At 39.4% G+C, this 21,527-nt stretch overlaps 1 long non-coding RNA gene across 3 annotated transcripts in view; it reads left to right on the top strand.

Moving 5' to 3' along the window:
- The window catches only part of LOC102976558 (uncharacterized), a 269,687-nt gene that overhangs the window by 39,229 nt on the left and 208,931 nt on the right, over window positions 1–21,527 (top strand). For 2 of the 3 annotated variants that reach the window (XR_008618392.1, XR_008618394.1), the window contains exon 2: window positions 19,688–19,754. The exons of the other annotated variant lie outside the window; for it this stretch is intronic. This is a non-coding gene — a long non-coding RNA (uncharacterized lncRNA). The remainder of the gene's footprint in view (window positions 1–19,687; window positions 19,755–21,527) is intronic. 3 annotated transcript variants of the gene reach the window in all.

The following is a 21,527-nucleotide window of genomic DNA, read 5'->3' as shown; positions in this document are numbered from 1 at the left end:
CAGCGTGGCAGGGTTGTTTCAAAATAAGCTCCAAGCCAGTGTTATTTAGATTATTGTCCTGGTGCCAGATTTCGTGCCCTGAGAGTTAGATGACACTCTCTCCAACTTAATCATGTTCCAGAAGCAAGGCTGATGAGCTGGTGGCTTGGGTCCCAGTGTGTGCAGAGCAGCTCTGGGTGGCTGTCCTCCCACAGAGGGGACAGCGGGCTGCTGGTGGTGAGAGCGGGCAGCTTGGGAAGCCCAGCGACAACCATAATGCTATGAAGCAGGTCACGCACCAAAGGGGGCAGGATGCCAGACATCGCTTAATCTCTCAGACTCCGATTTTCTTCATCTCTCAGCAAGATATACTTTTCTTTCATATCATTTATCACAGCTATACAGTTAACTGTGTGATATTTAATAGTGTTGGTCTCTTTCACTAAGCCATAGGCTCCACGTATATAGGGGTTGTGTGTGTTTTTGTTCATCTTGTGTATCCCAGTCCCTAGCACAGAGTTTTACATACAGTAGGCAATCAATAAATATTTACTGAGGGCACAAATAAATGAACAATGGAAAATTATTCACCTGAAAGTGTTTTTATGAGGATTAACAAGTAATAACTATTGATATTTTTGAATGAATGCATTGCATAATATAAGATGCCTAGATGCTCCCTGGCTTGGAGTGGGTACTTAATAAGTGGTAAGAATTTTTCAGGTTAACTCATGCATGATTTGTTTAAGGGTAAATAAATAAATTAAAGACTTTAAAAACTTTTGATTACTTTTTGTCTGATGTCAGTCATAGAAACCAAACCATATCATGTCATAGAAACCAAAATTTTCCCATGCGTTATCATTAGGTCAGTATTTATTTTGAGAAACCAGGGAGAGTTTTTAGGGGTATTTGGTCTTTGGCAGGTGTAGAAATTATCTGGATTAGAAATAGAAATCCTTCTTTTATGAAGACATAGATTGAGGTCATATATTCCGTTAATGACTCATTTTACATTTCTAGTTGAACAACTTGTAGCAATGAAAGCCCAGATTCCTGCTGTATGGCTTAGCAAACAACTGGAAAATATGTGTTTAATGCAACTTTGGGGCATCAACTTCTATTTACCAAATCCCATGCACTTAGACTGAAAAATCAATTCATAGACAGAACCGTCACATAGAACATTGAAGCATTCTCTCACTGGTCTAGCAATCTTTTGGTAATGATGATTGCATAGAAGATTCCACAGAGGGCTGTCAGCTGACGTCTTTCAGCTGTCAGGACTCTCAGCAGCTGGGGAATAAGCCCTTCCATCCAACAGCAGCGTCGGGGTCACTATTGGAGGGTAGGACGTAGGACGGCAAGATGAAGGGTAGTTGACTGGTGTGCCTGGTGGGTGGGTGGTGACTGGCAGGACTGGTGGCTGATGATCGGTGAGGGTGCACTCAGCCACTAAGTCTTTGCTTAGTGACACCTAAGAGAAAATAGAGTAGGTATGACTTGGAAAGACAGAGATCCATGCACCCAGGCTCAAAGGAGCCATCTTTATCTTCACTCTCTTTCTTATGACTGTTATCATCATGTCTTTTTCAATGACTGGGCCAGGATGGGGACTGGCCTGCGTCTACACACCACTTGACCTGTCCTTTACTCTTTAATCCTCTCTCACAGTTGGTTTCCTTTGCGGTGGCTTTTTTTTTTCCCCTCTTAAGTACAAAGGATTCCCATGCAGTATTTTCTCTGATACTTCTTTTCTGCGTTCTCCCTTTCTGGGGGAAAGTATTATTTATTCAGGGACTCCTGATTCTGTCCGAGTCCCAAGGGAAAACCAAAGGCATACTCAAATTAGGATAAATCTAGGAGAGTTTACTAGAGCTCATTATATACGGGTGAGTGGAGTCTAGGGGAACCTCAAGGGATGGTACAGGAATATGGAGCTAGCATATATGTAGCGGTAACCCCTTAAGCCTGAAGGGAGAGGGGTGGGAGAGGTTATTGGAACTCAGAAAGAAAGAGGGGAGTATGGAGGAGTGAAGACCTTCTGTGAGGGGCATGACATGGCCGGCCTGAGATAACCTCACAGAGAGGGAACCTGGGGAATAAACACCCTGACCTCACTCTCCCTCTTTTTAGTCTCCTGCTGACAGAGCCCAAGGGGAAGCCAGAGGGTACCATGGCCCATGTTCATCTGCACAGGTTGGGATCCTGGAGCAAGTCGCAGGGTGGAAAAGGGTGGGGACTGGATCTGGAGGGGCAAACAAGGTATCTGGCAAAACTTCCACATCGATAGTTCTAATCTTAACCTCTTTCCTGAGCTTGCAATCCAGGACACCCAAAATACCCTCTTCCTGAAACTAACCCTATTCACAACCTTCGTGTTTCTGTTAATGGCGTCTTAATTTCCACAGTTCCTTAGATTCATAACACCAAGTCTTCTTTGAGGTCAACTCACCCCTTTCAGTAAATGGTGAGCGTGAGGGCACAAGCTGTGCTTTTCCTGCCTTTGTGTCTTCCATAGCATTAAGCAATGTTTGAAAATAGTGTCTAAGGTATATTTGTTGAATTTTCCTGACTCAGTGACTTGGGCTTTATTGCTAAGTAGAAGAACTATAACCCTGGAGGTTTTTGTTTTTCTCTTGATTATTGCAAGATTGCAAAATTGGCAGTTGCAACAAAAGGTGGCTGTCCAGAACACAGTGTCAGGGAGAGCACAGAGAACTGCCTCTGCATCGGGGTGGAAGCAGAGGAGAGTAAGCAGGCAGAGGTGATCGGAGAGTGGTTGGAGAATGAAGGCTTCCCCTGACCCACAGGAGGGAGACTGTTTGCTCTTTTTAAATGATTATTTGTGCTTTTACCTTAGCTTTTGTTAGTATTTTAAGTACCTTTAAAACCAGAGGAATCTCACATTGGTTGCCCCAGGCAGTTTTGAGATAATTAGCTGCCTACATTTCTTGGTCTTCTCTCTCCCTTCCCCCATGTCCACATTCCCTCAAAACCTTCAAACTGCGCAGCCCCAGCTGGACCCTCCCTAGGGTCAGTATGCTGTGCCATAAACTGCTTTCTCCACTCCTACAGAAGTTTAGATTCAGTGACCAATTCCAATGCAGGCTTGCCCTGGCAGGGGGCACACAGGTGGGAAAGTAATTTAATAACGTCTGTTGGTTTTTTTACCTAACTCTTTAAGGCTTTAGTGACCAGTAACACCTCAGTGTGAAATTACTCTCTCACAGAAAAGTTGAGCAGATAGTACAGAGAGTTCGCACATATCCCTCCTTCCCCCCCAGAGTTTCCCTATTAACATCTTGCATCAGCGTGATACACTTGCCACAATTAATGAACCAACATTAATACATCACTACAATAGAGATACATTGAGCCAATATTGATATAGTGTTACATTATGTTGATACACTGTGTAAAATATTATACACTGTTACATTACAATATAGACACGTTGTGCAAATATCCATACATTGAACATAATTGATATAGTGATATACTGTCCACATTTAATCAGATTTCATTAGTTTTTACCTAATGTCCTTTTTCCTGTTCCAGGGTCCCATCTAGGATCCTGGACCCAGGACCACATTACATATACTTGTTAAGTCTCCCTAAGCTTCTCTTGGTTGTGATAGTGTCTCACATTTTTCTTGTTTTTGATGACCTTGACGATGTTGAGGAGTACTGGTCAATATACATTGTAGGATGCCTCTCTATTGGAATCTGATATTCTTCTTGTGATTAAACTGGAGTTATGAGTTTGGCGGAGGAAGTTCACAGAGATAAAGTGCCCCTTTCATCACCTTATATCAAGGATGCATGCTATCAATGTGATTTATAACTGTTGGTATTGACCTTGATCACCTAGTTTATCAGGTGAGTCCCTTTCCCCCCTTTTCTTCACTGTATTCTTTTTTTTTAATGTTTTTGACATTAAAAATTTTTTTATTTTATATTGGAGAATAGTTGAATAACAATGTTGTATTAGTTTCAGGTGTAAAGCAAAGTGATTCAGTTATCCATTTACATATATCTATTCTTTTTGAAATTCTTTTCCCATTACAGAATATTGAGCAAAATTTATAGACATGCTGATAGTAAGATAACTTCTTTCTAAATTGTTTGAGAGTAAAACGCTAGATAAAATGAAAGATGACATTTAAAAGCTTCATTTTATTGGTGGTTTTTCTTTGTCACTGTCCTCAGTACAGGCCTAATCTGCTTGCGGGGTAGCTCAGCACTGGGCCTACTTTGATGGCCTCCGAGGAGGAATGTGTATCATTTAACTACTATATTTGAGTTCTTAGAGGGTTGAGACTGTGTCTTATTCATTTTTGAATGCCTCACAATGCCTATTAACAACATTTATTGACTGAATGTATATATGCAACACCATTGATTCTAATAATTTGCTTCTGAGTTTAAAAGTAAAACTCTCCATCTTTCAAAACTTAAAAAAAAGGGCCTCCCAGTGAATGTTTTTGAATCAGTCACTGTTTTATTGTTTTGCAGTGCTAATATCCTGGGAACGAGGCCATGGTCTTAATGATACAACTGTGATTCATCCTTCACCACAGATTAATTTCTTTTGGGAGATGATAGTTGGGTGTTGTTGTCAGGGAGAGTGGAGTAATTGGGAGGTCAGAGGAGAATATAGTCACTGAGATAAATAAACTTCAAGTTGTACAGGCTCTTAAAACATGCTTTCTGAAAAAGACCATGCTGGCATTTTTCCTCTATTTGTTTGCGGCTTCTATATTCTAATTGACTGAAAATGTTGCTAGCCAAAACCTGGTTCTACCCACTGGAAAAACATTGCCTTTATAATGAAAAACATTTTTCTGCCAACTGTGCCTTTTAGATTTTATGCATGCTGTTTATCTTGATGCCCAGCATTAAAATTGGCTTTTAACTTTTATTTGAATTTGTACTCTTGTACATATACCATTTTTCTTTTTTATAAAAATCACAATTTTTTTTTCTGAGAAAGCCACTAGTGGAAGAGAAATTGCTTCATAAGTATTTTGATATGAATCTAGGTTTTGTAAATAACTTGTCTGAGTAAAAATGTACATTACTAGTCAGGCTTCCTCCTATGTTTATTTTATTTAATTTATTTATTTAAATACTTTTTTTGGCCACACTGCACGGCATATGGGATCTTAGTTCCCCGACCAGGGATCGAACCCACACCCCTTGCATTGGAAGCACGGAGTCTTAACCACTGGACCACCAGGGAAGTCCCTCTCCTATGTTTAAATAATCATTTGTATCCTGTATTATCTGTGTGCCTGCAGCCTAATGTTGAGCAGTGGTTCACTAAAACCAGACTATAACAAAGTTTTCATTGACTCTCAGTAAAATTTAGCAACTATAGAAAATATTGATTTTTTTCCCATAAGGCTAAATTTAGTCAGTGTAAAGAAGTATCCATTATTCTGTGATTTTGATTAAATGTCCTTTGTTTCACAAAATATAGTGATAGGAGAATGGCAACTATTTTTAAAAAATGTTCTTATTTAACAAAACAAAAAGTTGGAAACCCTACGGAAAATTCTTTTCTGTTTGTGTTCTAGCCCATGAGAACCCATGGAAATTACTGTAATAAGAGTAATCAGAGACTATTCCTGATCCTAAAATTAGCAGTTGCAAAATAAAAACTGATTATTCTCTAAAAGAAATGTTTGACCAACCATATTAGTCTTGGGCAAGCTGAAATAGCTGGTGGCTGCTCCATTCTTCCTGTATGCTGGAAATCCTCCCCAAAGACTGAGGATTAAACCCTCGTGGACATAAGCCCTGGCCCAGGCTGATGGGAAGCCCAGTCCCAGCTGGGATCATGCTCAGGATTCACTGATGCTGAGGAAGCAGGAAAGTGGACCGTATGTGCAACACAGGATGCCCTACTGGGGAAAGTTGAGTACTTCCTTGAAGAGGAAAGCAAGTTAGTTATTGGCGGTCAAGTGATATTGGAAAAGACAAGCCACAACTTTGTGAGCTGGGTCTTCTTTCACTGTGGCCCAGGACCTGGGCTGGATGAATTCCCTACATGTGACACTTCTGGCAGCCCACCGACCTCAACAGTAAGCAGAGTAGTGGCAGGCCATGACCGTCATTATCCACAGAGGGCAATCTCCTGCATCCAGTTCATTTTTTGCTGCAGTTTAGGTCCTCCTGGGAGCTGATGGGTGATCGGTGAGTAGAAGTGTAGAAACATTTCTTATAGAAACAAGAAATTGTTCAAACTTGTAACGTTTGATTTCTGATAAGGACTTTGTTAGCACTGTTCCCCTATTAATTTTCTTGCTCTGTCTCGATTTGTGGCTAACTCCTTGCACAAAGCCGGCTCCCACAGAGGGGACAGGCTTCTTTCCAGCACACAGCAATACTGCCACCCTGAGCAGGCATTCACACAAACACACTGTCCCATAATGACAATGTAGTGAGGAGGGGTTGGAGGGCAGTTCAGCCCCCTGTGAAAAAGCCTAGCAGTTCATGCCTGGTTGGTGCTATGCTGAGGTGGGGATGGCAGGGGACACAGAGGACGTTTGGTGCTTCTTGTGGTTCCTCCATTCTCTTCTCAGATGTTCCCCCTGTGGACCTACTGATGAAGTATCAGCTGTTTCACTGGCCTGTGGTTGTCTAGAAGACCTTTTTTTTTTTCTTTTTTTGCGATACGCGGGCCTCTCACTGTTGTGGCCTCTCCCGCTGCGGGGCACAGGCTCCGGACACGCAGGCTCAGCGGCCATGGCTCATGGGCCCAGCCGCTCCGCGGCATGTGGGATCTTCCCGGACCGGGGCACGAACCCGTGTCCCCTGCATCGGCAGGCGGACTCCCAACCACTGCGCCACCAGGGAAGCCCTAGAAGACCTTTTATATCCCAAACCCCACTTCCCTTTGGCTCCACTTCTGGTGTTCTCTAAGCCAAATACCCATTTATGATACAGACTAATGCACTGATATAACAATAGGTTCCTCTCTATCTTAAGAAGCTTTCTCAGTTGGCCAACCATTTGCCTGTCCTTATTCGTGGTAAAATGGGATCCATCTGATTAGGTCGAGAGAGCCAAATCCTGGCCATGAAGGCCTGGCAAGACTCCCTGTTGCATATTGTAGGAAACATGCCCTCCCATCCACCTCCCCCCACAGCAGTCAACAGAGGAGTGGTCACTGACACTCCATTGCCTCAGGGAGCTTCCATGACAGCACCCTCAGCTGCTCCTTTCTGCAGCAGGGCCAGTGACTTATCTGATTGGTGAGTCCAGGGGAAGAAATGAAAACTGTTCCCTTCAGACCTCCTGAGTGCCCTCAAAACTAGTGGCCTGCATAGAGGGTATATTTGGGCTTGTCCTGGGGATGTGGAAAGATTACTGGGCCAGTTTGGCATAGAAAGGGTGGCCTGTGGTTTCCAGTTCAACCTATGATGGGGTAGGTAAGAATGTTTCTGAAGGTAGTATCAGGATAGCCGTGAAGATCACTGATTTAAAGCCATGGTCTGCAATCAGCTTTACTAGAAGTAAAACTGACATTTTAATTTCCATCTGTCTGTCTCTTGGTTCTTTTTTCTCAGTTGGTTCCAAATTTGACAAAAGGGTGTTATTTAATTGGGCCCTTAAGTCCTAGCATACACTCCCAAGAAACTTAGTGACAGATGCAGAAACCACTGTTATTCACATGGTTCAATTTCCACATCATCCACATCCTGGAATTCTTATTTAAAACCTTCTGAACATATATCTTTGCCTCTAACCATCCTGCGGGGGTCCTGGGTCTGCTTTCTACAACTGAGCTACTATATGACCTAGATCAGTGTAAGTTAATATGGACTCCTTTAACCTGAAGGCCTAGAGCTGTTTATAGGTGGCCTGGTTCAGGGGCTCATCTGGTCCGGGCAAATATACTCACAAAATGTCCTGGATCTGTGACCACAGCTGACCTAGAAGCTCCCTCCCTCTGTGAAATCTTCAAAATTTATAGCCTGAAAGGTTTCTTTTGAAAATTCCACTGATAATCTTATGAGGATTCCTTTGTGCAGGAGCTTTTCTCTTGGTGATTTCAAAATTCTCTCTTGTTCTTTGACTTTTGACAATTTGGTAATAATGTGTCTTGGTATAAACTGCCACCCTTATTCTTAGTAGCCCCCAGGAGTCTAGAGTATGTTGGGTCTCGAAAGTGCTCTGAGACAGATGGGAAAGAAGCCAGTCTTTTCTGCAACCCTTGGAAAAGTTGGAATGTTATCTGAATTCCCTCCCCATGGAGAAGATGGGAGCTGTTTTTGTTTTTTTTGTTTTTTTTCCCTGCCCATTTGCACTGCACTGAGCTGAGGAGAGGAGCTATGGTGAATTCTCAAATGCTAGTTGAAATATTGCAGTCTTTGCTGATGACTTTTCTGTTCTTACCCTCAGGTAGAAGTAGCATTTATCTTCTGTGGCCCAAATCACCTTGAATTTATCTCCAGTGTATAGCACTGGCTGATTAATCGATTGATTGATTTTTATGTCCCCTTTTGACTTTGAGAGCAGTGACTTATTTATCTTTGGATTCCAGTGCTTAGAACGGTCCTTGCCATGGAGTCAAGACTCAGGGCATGTTTGTTGGAAGTATTCAGGACACAGCTTCTCCATTCTGCTGCTACTTTGGGGTAGACAAAAGTCTGAAACAACCGAAACCTAGGGCACTTTGCCTTTCTCTTGGAGAGTTCTGGGAGAGGAGAAATTGTGAAACCATTTACTTTCAGCTGGCAACTTTTCTCTGATTAACTAAAATCTCTCATGCTGGAATGGAACATATATTCCAACCTCAATATATTCCTCCTGGAGCTTCTTCCTCTTTTTTTTGGTTATTCTTTTCTGAACCCTATAAAATAGCATTGTTAAGGGGAGAAAAAAAAAGTGAGCATGATCCTGTAACTCTCTTGTCGGAGAAATGGCTGTGTGTAACACCGGGGCCAATGGTTGGAGGCCTGTGCCGGGCTAGGGGATTACCCAGAAGCTCCACTAAGGTAGAGAAAGTGGAGAGCACTTTTTCCCAGAGTAAATACTCCAAATGAGTGCAGAGGTGAAATGTCTCAGCAGGATGCTAACACTTCGGCATAGCTGCTGTGTCATCTTCTTTGCTTTCAGAGAACAATGCCTGTATATTTCAAGCCAGTGGGACTTCACACTGTAGAGCTGAAGATCAGCTTGCTCTAGCCCCGGGTCAAGGTGAAATCAGAGTCCTGTGTCTGTCAGCCTGCCTTCAGTGTTCCCCAGAGTCTCGAATAGTCTGTTTAGGGAGGGTTAATCTTTAAACAACAACAACAACAACAGCACAAAACCCCAAATAAAGCAAAACAAAGCGAAAAACTTCCTTGAATTCTGAGTGTACTGCAAAAAGAGAAGATTCTATTTTTTCTATTCTATGTATTCTTAAAGAAAAATTTTATGCAAAAGAGGAAACATCGGTATAGATAATAACTAAAGCAGAATTCACAAACTCGGATGCCTTCAGATGACAGATATGTGACTTACAAAGGTGAAGCCCCAAGGAATAATACTAGCAAGGGGTGAGGTCTGAGGGAACTGGTGAGTGTGTGTCCTACTTAAAGATGTTCAGTTCACGCTTTTGAAAACCACCTTGTGGGCTATAACCCACAGTCTGGGAGTTTGGGATTTGCAAACTAAGATGATGCCCTTAAATCAGGCATATGATCATAAATATTACCTGAGGTCTGGTTAAATGCAAGAGTCCCAAGGCTATCCCCAGGACTTCTAAACCAGAATCTTAAAGAAAACATCCTGGGCATCTATCTGTCTATCTATCTATCTATCTATCTATCCATCTACCTTCCTACCTACTATTTATTTATATACTACCCAGATGATACTTGGTTGGGAAATCTTGGGACACTCTGAAATTCATTGTATAGTCTGGTGCTCTATAACCAAATGCAGACCTATTAGACTGGGGGAGAGGAGTGCTGAATGATGGGCTCACTTGGGATGAGTGTTAAGAGAGGACAGTGAGGTCAGGGAGGACATCCTGAGTGGAGAGATGTTCATACCATGAATGGCTGGAAGGCAGTCAAGGAGAGTGGTTAGGGCTACGGTGAGATCCTGCATGTGAGCCGATGGGTTTACTAAGATTTCGACAGTCACAGCAATTGATTTGAGATGTTTGGAAACCTGATAAGTGGAAGTATCTATAAAATGTATTTTGTCCCTACAGGAAACATGTGCTTGGGAGCTTTGCTGATAGACCAACTGCTTTTTGAATGCCTCAGTTGTCATAAGGTCTGTCTGCCATTTTTCTGGATCAAAAGATTCCAGAAGTTGTCTAATTTTTATTTTTCATTTATAAAGGTCACTGGCAATAGATCACTTGATCTGCCAACTTTTGAAGGCAAAATAAAATTCCGTCTTGAAAAATCGATGACCTTCTCTTGCCTTACTGAAATGTCATGTAGGTGTTAAAACCATGATTAAAAATGCCCCTACTACAACTTGGCATATCAAAGGTAGAACAACTGTTAAGCTATAGTCACATGTCACTTTGCTGCAGAAAAATAAAGTAAGCCCATGAAAAATGGAAGAATCAAACAAAAGTAGCAGGGCAAATAAAAATATTTAAAATCCTTGTTTTATAGGTTTCATACAGTACATATATACAGATATTGGCTGATCAAGCTTGAAAAGTTCAACATTTTGTTTTGACAAGAACATAAATATTAGATAGTGGAAATAGAGTTAGAGAGATTCAAGCTCTGGTTTATTGTTATTAGTGACTAATTGATAATGTTTGTAACAATATGGTGATTAATAATGTTACTCCCCTTTTTGTTAATTATAAGAGCTACGGCTATTGAGCTAGACTAAGTATAAGTCAGCGATTGTTATAGTCACTTTAATATTTCTCTCGCTTTTTTTTTTTTTTTACATCAACCGTCAGGGTAGGTATTATTACCTCCATTTTATAGAGGAGAACTGTGACTCAGAAGGGTAGAGCTAGGGTTTATAACAATCCACCTGACCCCAAAGCTCATGTTTTTACCAACCGACTGCCGAAATCAGCAAGTAATTTATTAATTGCCCGCTATGAGCAAGGCACTGTGCAAGTGTCAAAGTATAAAATAAGATTCTGGGAATATGAATATGAGTGATGACAAATAACAACCCAAAGTGGCATACAAAGCTATGCAAGCCATACAGACAGTAAATGATGGGAAAAGTCAGTGGAGGGAGTTATCACTGAGGAGTAAAGACAGACTTCACTGACTCATTCTGGAGAGAAAGGCAGAATTTGGACAAGTGAAAAGACCAAAGGGGTGAGTGGGGCTGTGATGTGGCTTTTGAGGATTAACCTGACTGCGGTGGGAGAATAGATTTTTCCTTCTGGAGCAGGTTGTGCTCCAGAGTGGGGAGATGCTCGGGGGAGTTTGTTCCTACAGCCTCCTTCCCATGTCCACGTCATGGGCTGATGATGACCTGGAAAAGTGAAAATGGAAGAAAAGAGATGTGGAAATATAAAATTATAAGCCTCGTATACTTTACCCCAGCCTTGTCTAGAAAATATCTTAGAGCAGAAACGAAGATCCTTAGTTAATGGCCGTAAGTGAAGAACCTCAGACAAATGAGACTGTGGGCTTGTTGGGAGAACAAGCACACAGTTAGCCATAATATATTGTCAGATAAGAACAATATTAGTGATTTTTGCACACTTGTCACTAAAAAGTTTAAATGTGATCAATATTTATTTGTATCCCATCACTATAAAGTTATATTTCTCTCTAAACTTCTTTTATAATCAGACGAAAGAGCTTTCTTGTAACAAAGATTTTTAAATAGTTCTCCAAACTGTTGACATATAACCTTTAGACGAGAATGTTTGTTATAAGAAACTACATTTACTAGAACATTGTTATATAAAATTGTGTTCACTTGAATTTTATTCATCACCTTTGCTATTTATTAATTTACTGTGGCATTACTAGCTTTGATAAACTCTACCTGGATAAAAGCTCTGTGATAATTCTCTTAAAAATAGGCAGAGAGCTGAAGGCATTTATTCCTCTTGAAAATGAATTCACAAGTAAAATCCAGAATCCAGTGTCTTTCAGACTGACTTTCAATCACAACTCAGAATTTGTTGTCAGGGTACATTCCAAAGACCTAGGAAGGGTGAATGACGAGGGTGTGTGATCAACTGACTCTTGAGCAGAACATGCTCTGAGAGAGTTTTCTGTGTCTGTTAGCATGTTCCCAAGATCTTTATCCACATGCTTGAGGCAGAATGAACTGAGTCGGGACTTTTGGGTTCTGGTCCTGACTGCTCAACTCATCAATGTGGATAAATCTTTGGATAAACCTTTGGATAAATATTGTAATATCTTGAAGAGATTTCTGAGGCCCAATGAAGTTCTAAAATGCCATAATTCATTGATTCTTTCGTTTTCTTTGGACTGATAGAATATATTTGCAGCATGGTTGTTTGGGGTTTGAGAGCAGCCCACTGCCATGAAACAGTGCAACTAACTGGCGCTTACAGAGAATGAGACCATGATTCTGTCACCATGCTCTAACGGATTGCTTTCAAATATATCTGACAGTTCAAAGAAAGGCATTAATTCGTTCTCAAAGTCGTAACATAATCTCTGATTCCTCAGGCAACAGTACTGTGAGTTGCTGTATTTTAAAACGAGGCAGGCAAAAAGATGCCTTTGGAAAATGTAGCACTGACTTAAAAAAAATTTTTTTTTGTAGTATTAGATTTACCAACTGAACGTTTCATGCTCAACTCCAAACACATTTAGACTTGGTTTCAATAGTTTCAGGGCCCACATGTGTCTCAGAGATAACTTAATACCATATTTCATTTAATGTTCATTCACACCGTCTGATTTTGCCACACTTCCAAGTTAGCGTTCTAAATTGATTCAGAAGAATTAATCTTCAAACACTCCTGCCTCTTTCTGCCAGCTGGTCCCTTTGTAGGTTCTTTGGAAGATATTGGGTTGGTAAAAAAATAAAGGTCTTACTTTGTTAAGTGGCTATCCTATCATCAGAAGATCAAAACAGACTAGTCAATTTTCAGACCCATCAATTGAATCTACTTGGGTATAAATGTGCAATATGATAGCTATCTGAGAGTTATAAAACTAAGGAATAATTTATTTGGTTAAAGTTTCTTGTAAAAATGATTTGTTTCTTATAGTATTTAAGACTTAGGCTATGTAATCAGGATGGTGTGTTTAGATACATTTGTAAGATAAAGTTTTGCTCTGCTGGAAAAAGAATCCTTCTAAATCATCATGAGTAGAAGATGCTTAGCATTAAGCATTCAGCATGGGTATTCTTCTCTTTTCTCTTTCTTTAGTCAGAACTACCATGCTATGTCATGTGGAAAAAATGTTCAAGATCTTAATGGTACTCTAAGTGGCTCCTTTGAAGTGATTGAATATCTTTCTTTTAGTGGAAAAAAGTTAGCATGAAGAATAATTCATTAATTTGCCACCAACAAGTTCTTCCTGTCATACTGTTGCATATAATGGGAAATATGAACACTTGTACTCAGATGCCAAATTTTCCTCGGAGAAAGGATTGGGAAGTGATATAATATGGGCAAGCTTAAGGAAATGTGCCTGTCCCTGATTCTATAAAAATTTCTTAGAAGTCCTATCAATTTGAACTAAACATTTACTTTGTAAATTAATAAAATATGAGGAATAAATGGGGGAAGATGAGCAATGAGGGTAAATATTGCCTGTATTACTTAGGTCCAGTCAGGAAAACAGAAACCACTTTAGGTACTTCAAGTAGAAAGGAATTAATTCAGGGAGTTGGCTACAATTCCAAGTTAGAAGGATGGAGAAGCAGGTCAGAAAAGGTCATGTTACCCAGAGATCAGCTGCCACCCCTGTTACTGCTACTGCAGCTGCTGCTGTTGGAACCCCGATGCTGAGCTGCCGCTGCTAATTCTAGACATACTTACTACCGGGAGGTAAGAAGAGATGAGGCGTCCTAGTTGAGCATCCAAAGATCCACGGGTGAGGCATGTGAGCAGAGTGTGTTGGGAGAGTGCTCTGATGATGGACTAGGGCATGACGGCTCTGTATTTCTTGTAGATGAGAAGTGCTCAAGGAGGTAGACTTAATGGTGACTGAGACATAATACATTTTTACCCAGAAGTGTTGAATCAAGGATGTTGGCCACCTCAAGAATTTGGGAAATAGATTTGGATATGGTAACCAGGATGTTCTGTTTCACCATCGTGGGACAGTTATATTTCCTTTAGTTACAAAATGCAAGCCCTCTCACGTACCCAAAATCTAATCTTTTCTTGGAGTTTCTCTCTTTATATGATTCAAAGCATGACATGACTCACTGGTTTATGAATTAGTCCTTCTTATTCATCTGCTGCAACGGTTCAGGAGAGAAGAAACTCCAGTGCATCCTTGGAGACCCACAAACACAACTTTGAAGTCCTCATAACTGACTGGGCAGCCCTGCCTGCTGGTCCCTTCTGCCTCTAGTACTGTTTTCTATGGAAATCTCTCCTTTCTGGACTATTCCTTTTTCTGTTTTATCCCATATATTGGTCCTGAAAAAATTGAGCAAACACCACATATCCCTGCTCCCGCTCTGGTAGAACTGGACCTAATACATTAACATCAGAGATAAATGCTATGAAATTGAACCCTTTCTTTCACATTTTTTGGAGGAGGCTGAAAGGCAGCTCTATGTAGAACAAAGGAATCAGCCATTTAAACTGGCCTGACTAATTAGTTAAGCCAAATAACTACTTGTTTATTTTACCTTTGACTAAATTGACCAGATATTTGACAGAACTGAATGATAAATTAAGTAAAAATGGCCACTGCAACACATAACTTTATTCTCCCCATTTGTTACTTGAAAAGTCTTTTTATCGTAACCAGTGAATTACTGGAAACTGGTTTGGAAACGATTTGCTTTGTCTGAGAAGATAACCACCAGAGCTTAATATTTTTCCAAAGATTCATCCAAGATCTAGGGACTGGCTTGAAATGCAGGTCATTGGTACCTACATTTTCTTTATACCCTTCGCTTATTTTTCACTTCTTATCAACTTTTCTAAGTGCAATCTTTTCCCAGTATTTACCCCCCATAATGTCTGTGTCTTCCTTCTGTTTTCGCCTGGCTCTACAGTTTTATTGGGTGCTTATCTGCAGGGCCTATCTATGAGCACCTAGATCTGTTCCTCATTACTTTGGTGGTGGGGGAACAGGACTTTGGGTCTACGACTATAGGAAGTAGGAGCAATCCCATTCCCATGACACCCAATTAATAAGCTCTTTCTTTTGTTTAGTTAGTGGGGTTGGTTGTAGCCTTTAAGGTCCATCGCAATCGAAGGAATTACAGAAAAATGCTGTGTGTGTTTAATTGTGTTCCGTAAGCATACTACCATACAGTCAAGTGATCACACTCTGCCCGCCCCCCCAAATCTCTTAGGAATTGTCAGAGTGTCTATGTGATTTGAGGAAAACTTCCAGCTTCATTTGGACTAGTCCGCAGGATGGAGTTAGCTGTACTTGATGAGTCTTACAGTTATTCAATAAAGTTCGTAACTTACCATGAGACTGCACAATCAGATGCATGGCAGTGATAGGCTGGGATTTATTGTTGACACAGTATGTGATATTACACAAAGAAGATGGGGGGGTGCAGGGCTTCAGGTCCTGTATTTTTGCTGTAAGCAGCTTTGTTTTAGACATCTTTGCTGCAAACATTTTTGCCACATAACTAATTGGCTGTAAGTCAATTTTGCTGTGAAAGGTGAAATAACCGTTGACAGTTTTTGGTTTGACAGTTTGGTTTCAACTGGTTGAAATGAGTTAGCATTTCTTCAGGTTAGTGACGTTATTAATGGCTTCACTGAAGCTGACAGATGACGATGACTTGCCCCAAGAGTTGGTTTCTTATTTTGAAACATACTACATTGGAGGAGAAAGAGGCCAAGGTCCTCAAAGTTGAACCCACATTTTCCATAGAACTTTGGATGCCTATCAATGGGCATATGACAATATGCCAAGAACAAAAGACAATGTATAGGCTTTCACAGCACAACACAGAGCTCAGGTACAAATACACATCCTAGTACTTGGAAACTGATACCTCTCTTAATTAAGGAAGAAATTTTAGTGAAAAAAGAAAAAGCATCATGTTGAACAAGGAGACAAGTCAACAAGCAAAAAAAAAAATGTATAATACATTGGGTTTTGGTGATAGGGACAAAATCTTTTCTTAAATAAATGAGAATCTATCATTATGTATCATCTATCTATCTATTCTCTATTTAATCTATAAAAGAATGTCTTTCAAATATATTTGCTCTTGGCCTAGAATAAAAAATACATTTTATATCACACACTGCTGTATGCATGTGGGCACAGCACACACACATGTATATACAACTGTGCTGTTTTCTAGTAACCAAGGGGAAAAAAAGAGGAAAAACAACTGGTCAAGAGCTGCTGACCTGGTTGCATGGCTATCTGGTTATGTGTGACCTGTAGCTTGAAAAACACTATTAGTACATATCCTAAATAAACAGGTAAGCGTTAAAAAGTCTGTACACCAAAACCCTTTATAAAAATACTTTAAAGCAAAGCACAAGACTCAGAGAAGTGTTTAACTAGAGCAGAGTTCTTTTCTGTAGGGACCCAGAGATGGTAGTAAGTTCACCCTAATTCAGCACTGCCTCCCCTATGAGGTTTCTGATTGGTTTATCCTCTCTTTATTGCTGTGAGTGATGTAGAAATTAACAGACTAATTCCTGTATCTAGTCTCTATGCTAATTTTTGACAAAAAACAAGGAGATTATTTTAAAATAAGTATTTAAAGAGATTGAAGTTATTTCATATGTGTTTTTGCATCCATATGCACGTTTGTACTAGAAGATAACTGCACGCTCAGTTCTGCATGCCCCACCCCCTTCCATTGCTCTCTAGGAATTTAGACGACTGTCTTTTTTCTCAGTCACGGTCTTGGGAGTATTTAGACATTTGCTTGTGTTGGCATTGGGACATTTCCCCAAGTCAAAAAAGAGAATCTCTCTGCCCATTTGCTTAGCTTTGTTAAAATGACTAGCCACATTTGTGGAAATAGCGTTATCTTATACCTTAGTGATCACCTACACAGAAATTAGCTACTATACTTGTTTCCCCAAGTTAGGGGGTCTAAACACTCATACAGCTCATACTTTACTACATGCTTTTTGTAACTTAAATTCTGCCTTCATCTTAAATTCTGCCTTCATTTTTCAGGAGCGCTCTGTATTCAAAATCTCACACTGTTTCATAAACCTTTCAGCAAGAATCTGTAAGAGCAATGACATGCTGTTTTGATTATGTCTCAGCTCATCCATTTAAGAAGGCTGAAAAGTTGTTTCAGCAGATTTCCTGCAGGTGTATCTGATTACCTGGTCTCCATTGTTTCAGTAAGATAAATGGAAAACTTAGATCTTCATGAAATAAGGGCCGGAGGGAGAAATTCTGCAATGAATTGTCTTAAGAAGCAAAGAGTTCCCCCTCGCTAGAAATGTTTAGTCATAGACTTGGTGATTGCTGTTGGAGAGATATTTTGGAGAGGATGCTGATGTAGGGTTGAAAGGTTTATATGCTTGTAAGGTCTTGTCCAGTTGAGAAATTTTCAAAGTCTAGATTATGTGAAAAGACAGACATAGGATCTATTGAATTTTCAGTGACATTCACATGGGCTGGCATCTATGTAAGGCTGGCCCCCAATGTTCTAAGTTATCACTGGTAAAGTTTGGGTCCATCATGACAGCAACTTCAGAAAAGTTTGTGCCGAAGTTATTCTTCAGCTTAAAATCTTCAGTCACTATTCTTTAGCCCAGGGGTCCCCAGCCCCTGGGCCATGGACCGGTAGCGGTCCATGGCCTGTTAGGAACCCGGCTGCACAGCAGGAGGTGAGTGGTGGGCGAGCAAGTGAAGCTTCATCTGTACTTACTGCTGCTCCCCATCACTCGCATTACCGCCTGAGCTCCACCTCCTGTCAGATCAGCGGCGGCATTCGATTCTCATAGGAGCGCAAACCCTACTGTGAACTGCACATGTGAGAGATCTAGTCTGCACTCTCCTTATGAGCATCTAATGCCTGATGATCTGAGGTGGAGCTGAGGCTGTGATGCTAGCGCTGGGGAGCGGCTGCAAATACAGATTATCATTAGCAGCGAGGTCTGACTGCACAGAGATCACAATCGATTGCTTGCAGCCATATCAAAACCCTAACAGTGAGTGGCAAGTGAAAACAAGCTCAGGGCTCCCACTGATTCTGCATTATGGTGAGTTGTATGATTTTTTCATTATATATTACAATGTAATAATAACAGATATAAAGTGCACAATAAATGTAATGTGCTTGAATCATCCAAAAACCATCCGCCTGGCCGCCGGTCCCTGGAAAAATTGTCCTCCACAAAACTGGTCCCTGGTGCTAAAAAGGTTGGGGAGTGCTGCTTTAGCCTAGTCTTCCTTTTCATGGGATGTCAAACTCTGGATTTGAAGAAAAGTTATTAAAGTTTAAAGATTGGGGAATCCTGTTGGTCTCAGACACGAACATTCTTTGAAGAACTTCTAACGATTCTTAAGCATTCTGGAATCACAGATCCTACCCAGAAAAGTGCACATTAAATCTTATAGGCTCAGAGGATTATCCCCAAATTAAGCATCCTTGTAAGAAAAAATGTATCCTCTCCAAAGTCTCACATTCTCACGTCTTAGGGACTGGCAGAACACACCAGTTAGTCTTCAAGTTATTCTTATGAGACACTGAATCTCTTTGTGGAAATTAAGCATGTTAACAGTTGTAAAATAGATAACTAATAAGGACCTACTGTATAGCACAGGGAACTCTACTCAATACTCTGTAATGACCTACATGGGAAAAGAATCTAAAAAAGAGTGGATATATGTATATGTATAACTGATCCACTTTGCTGTATACCTGAAACTATTATAATAGTTTCACAACACAACATTTTAAATAAACTATACTCAAATAAAAGAAAAATTTTAAAAAAAGCCTCTACCACTTAAAAAGAACACATTAACAGAAGTAATAAATACCCTCCCCCACCCAACAATAATGGTGAATTATGTTTACACTGAAAATCATCTCAGAAGTGAAAAGGAGTTCATAAAGCATAAAAGCAACAGAAGAAATCACTTACAGAGTGTAAATAGAAATAGAATAAAAGAAAGTAAAAAGGCCAATGGGTGACTACATAAAAGTGAAAGATGGTTCACCAAAGAACACCATAAACAAGATTAAAAGGAAAATGAGAAATTGGGGGAAAATAATTGCAATAAACATTTAGGATGTAAATGGGTTTTAGAAGTCAGCAAGAAAAACATTAAAAACCAATGTAACAAACGGTCAAAGTATATGAAAATACCATCCTTTCTACAGCAGTTATTGAGTGATTATAATGCGGCAGACATGGGGGATCTTGGGACAAACACCTCTGTCCTCAAGGAGCTCAATTCACAATAAATGAAAAACAAATGGCCAATTAGCATGTGAAAAATGCCTAATTTCACTTCATAATCAAAGAAATCACAAAACCATTCAGAAATAACTTTGGCCTGTCATATTAGCAGAGACAAAAATAATATTACTGGATATTATGAAGGAGATGGGAAACAGATGCTCTTATCTATTGCAGGTAGGAGGTTTCATGGTGGCAAGTTTTCGGAAAGTATCTTTGCAACACGTGTTAAGAGTTTTCAAAAGTAAGTGCTTTTTTGATCTATTTGTTTTCTTCTACACATCTGTTAAAAAAAAGTAATTAAAAATTCAGACAAATACTTACATACAAAGTCCATTGCAGTATTAATTACAATCTCAAAAAACTGGGAGTAACCTAAATTCTATTTAAAAATATATACTACTGTCCAAATTGTAAGATAACATACATACATAGAAAAATCTAATATAGAAAAATTATATTTTATTTTATTTTTTGTTTCTTTATTTCTAAATTTTCTATTTATATTATTTTTCTAATGAAATGTTATTATAATAAAATATCAGTGATAATTATCTTGGGCTACTGAATTTGGGATCATTTTTATTTTCTTCTGAAGAAAATTCCTTGTTTTTCAAAATCTCTACAATGAGCATTTTTGTAACTCTTACAAACTTAGAGAAAAACTAAACATTATTTAAAAACACATCTTGACTGCAAGAATGTATTTAAATCATCAAATTTTCATAATTCTAGGGAAGCAAGAAAGAACTTATTTACGTAGAGAAGATACCAGGTAGAACCAGCTGTCTTTAGAAACTGATTATTTGCTTGAAAATATTTATGGGAATTTGATTTATTGAAAAAAAGAGACAGAACTGAGTATTTTCCACTTGATACCTGATGTAATTGTATAATTTTGAAAAGGTTATACTTTGAACCTTCAATGATCTTAAAATACAACAGGCATTTTTGAGGTTTAGAAATTGGTTTACGGGGTGCAAGCTTTAAGTTAAGTACTTGTATCCTTATTAAATATCATTCTCATAGATTCTCAGTAAGGCATTTGAAACAACATTAAATCTTTTAATCTCTTTTTAAAAAATATTTTTCACATGAAATCTTGAGGAGTGCAAATCAGTTGCCTTTTAGAAAAACCTTGCTAAGACCTAACTAAAGATAAAATGTCTGCAAGTATCTTAACACACAAGTGATGTGCCAGTGCTTTATTACTACATTCAAATAAAGAAATGAATTCTTGCTTTTTCTTGACTGTACCAAGCATGTGGATGAGCTTCTTGGGCTGGCAATATTCTGCGTATTACCACACATTGATGCCAGGAGGGAAACACATTCTTGACGACACAAAAGTTTACATTTGGAACCCTCTCAGTTCTAAATTCTTCCATACGTATCTCTTCCTTTGGTTCTAATTTGGATCCTTTCATTATAATAAAACTATAATCATAAAAAGAAGAGATTTAAAGTGATTTGTAAGCCATCTCAATCACAAAAATCTTCTTATAGTTTATTTGAGAAATCTTCCTATTTCTTAGCATCTAGATATGTATCTTTCCACACTATGACTATGGATATAAATACAAATATATATACACATAACACATGCACACAGACACACATACAGACACAGACATACACACATACCCTACATCCCTTCAAGTATTCTCCTTTCTCATAAATTACTTCATTTATTTATTCCATCAATTGAATGTTTCTTAAATACCTGTAATGTGATATATACTTAAGCACCACCAGTACCAAGATGAGTCAGACACATCTAAGAGGCTTACAGTGTCTGAGGAGCTCACAAAGTAGTGGGTAAGACAAATACACAAATGCTATTGCTGGTTATGCTATAGTAAAGGAGCCACAGAGTAGTAAGTACCAACACAGGGATGATTAATTTGGCTTGCTTTGACAAACACATGAAAGGATGCTCAACATCACTAATCATTAGAGAAATGCAAATCAAAACTACAATGAGGTATCACCTCACACCAGTCAGAATGGCCATGAT

Source organism: Physeter macrocephalus, chromosome 10 (genome assembly GCF_002837175.3).
Source record: "Physeter macrocephalus isolate SW-GA chromosome 10, ASM283717v5, whole genome shotgun sequence".
NCBI lineage: Eukaryota > Metazoa > Chordata > Mammalia > Artiodactyla > Physeteridae > Physeter > Physeter macrocephalus.
This window is presented reverse-complemented; position numbering and strand designations above follow the sequence as displayed.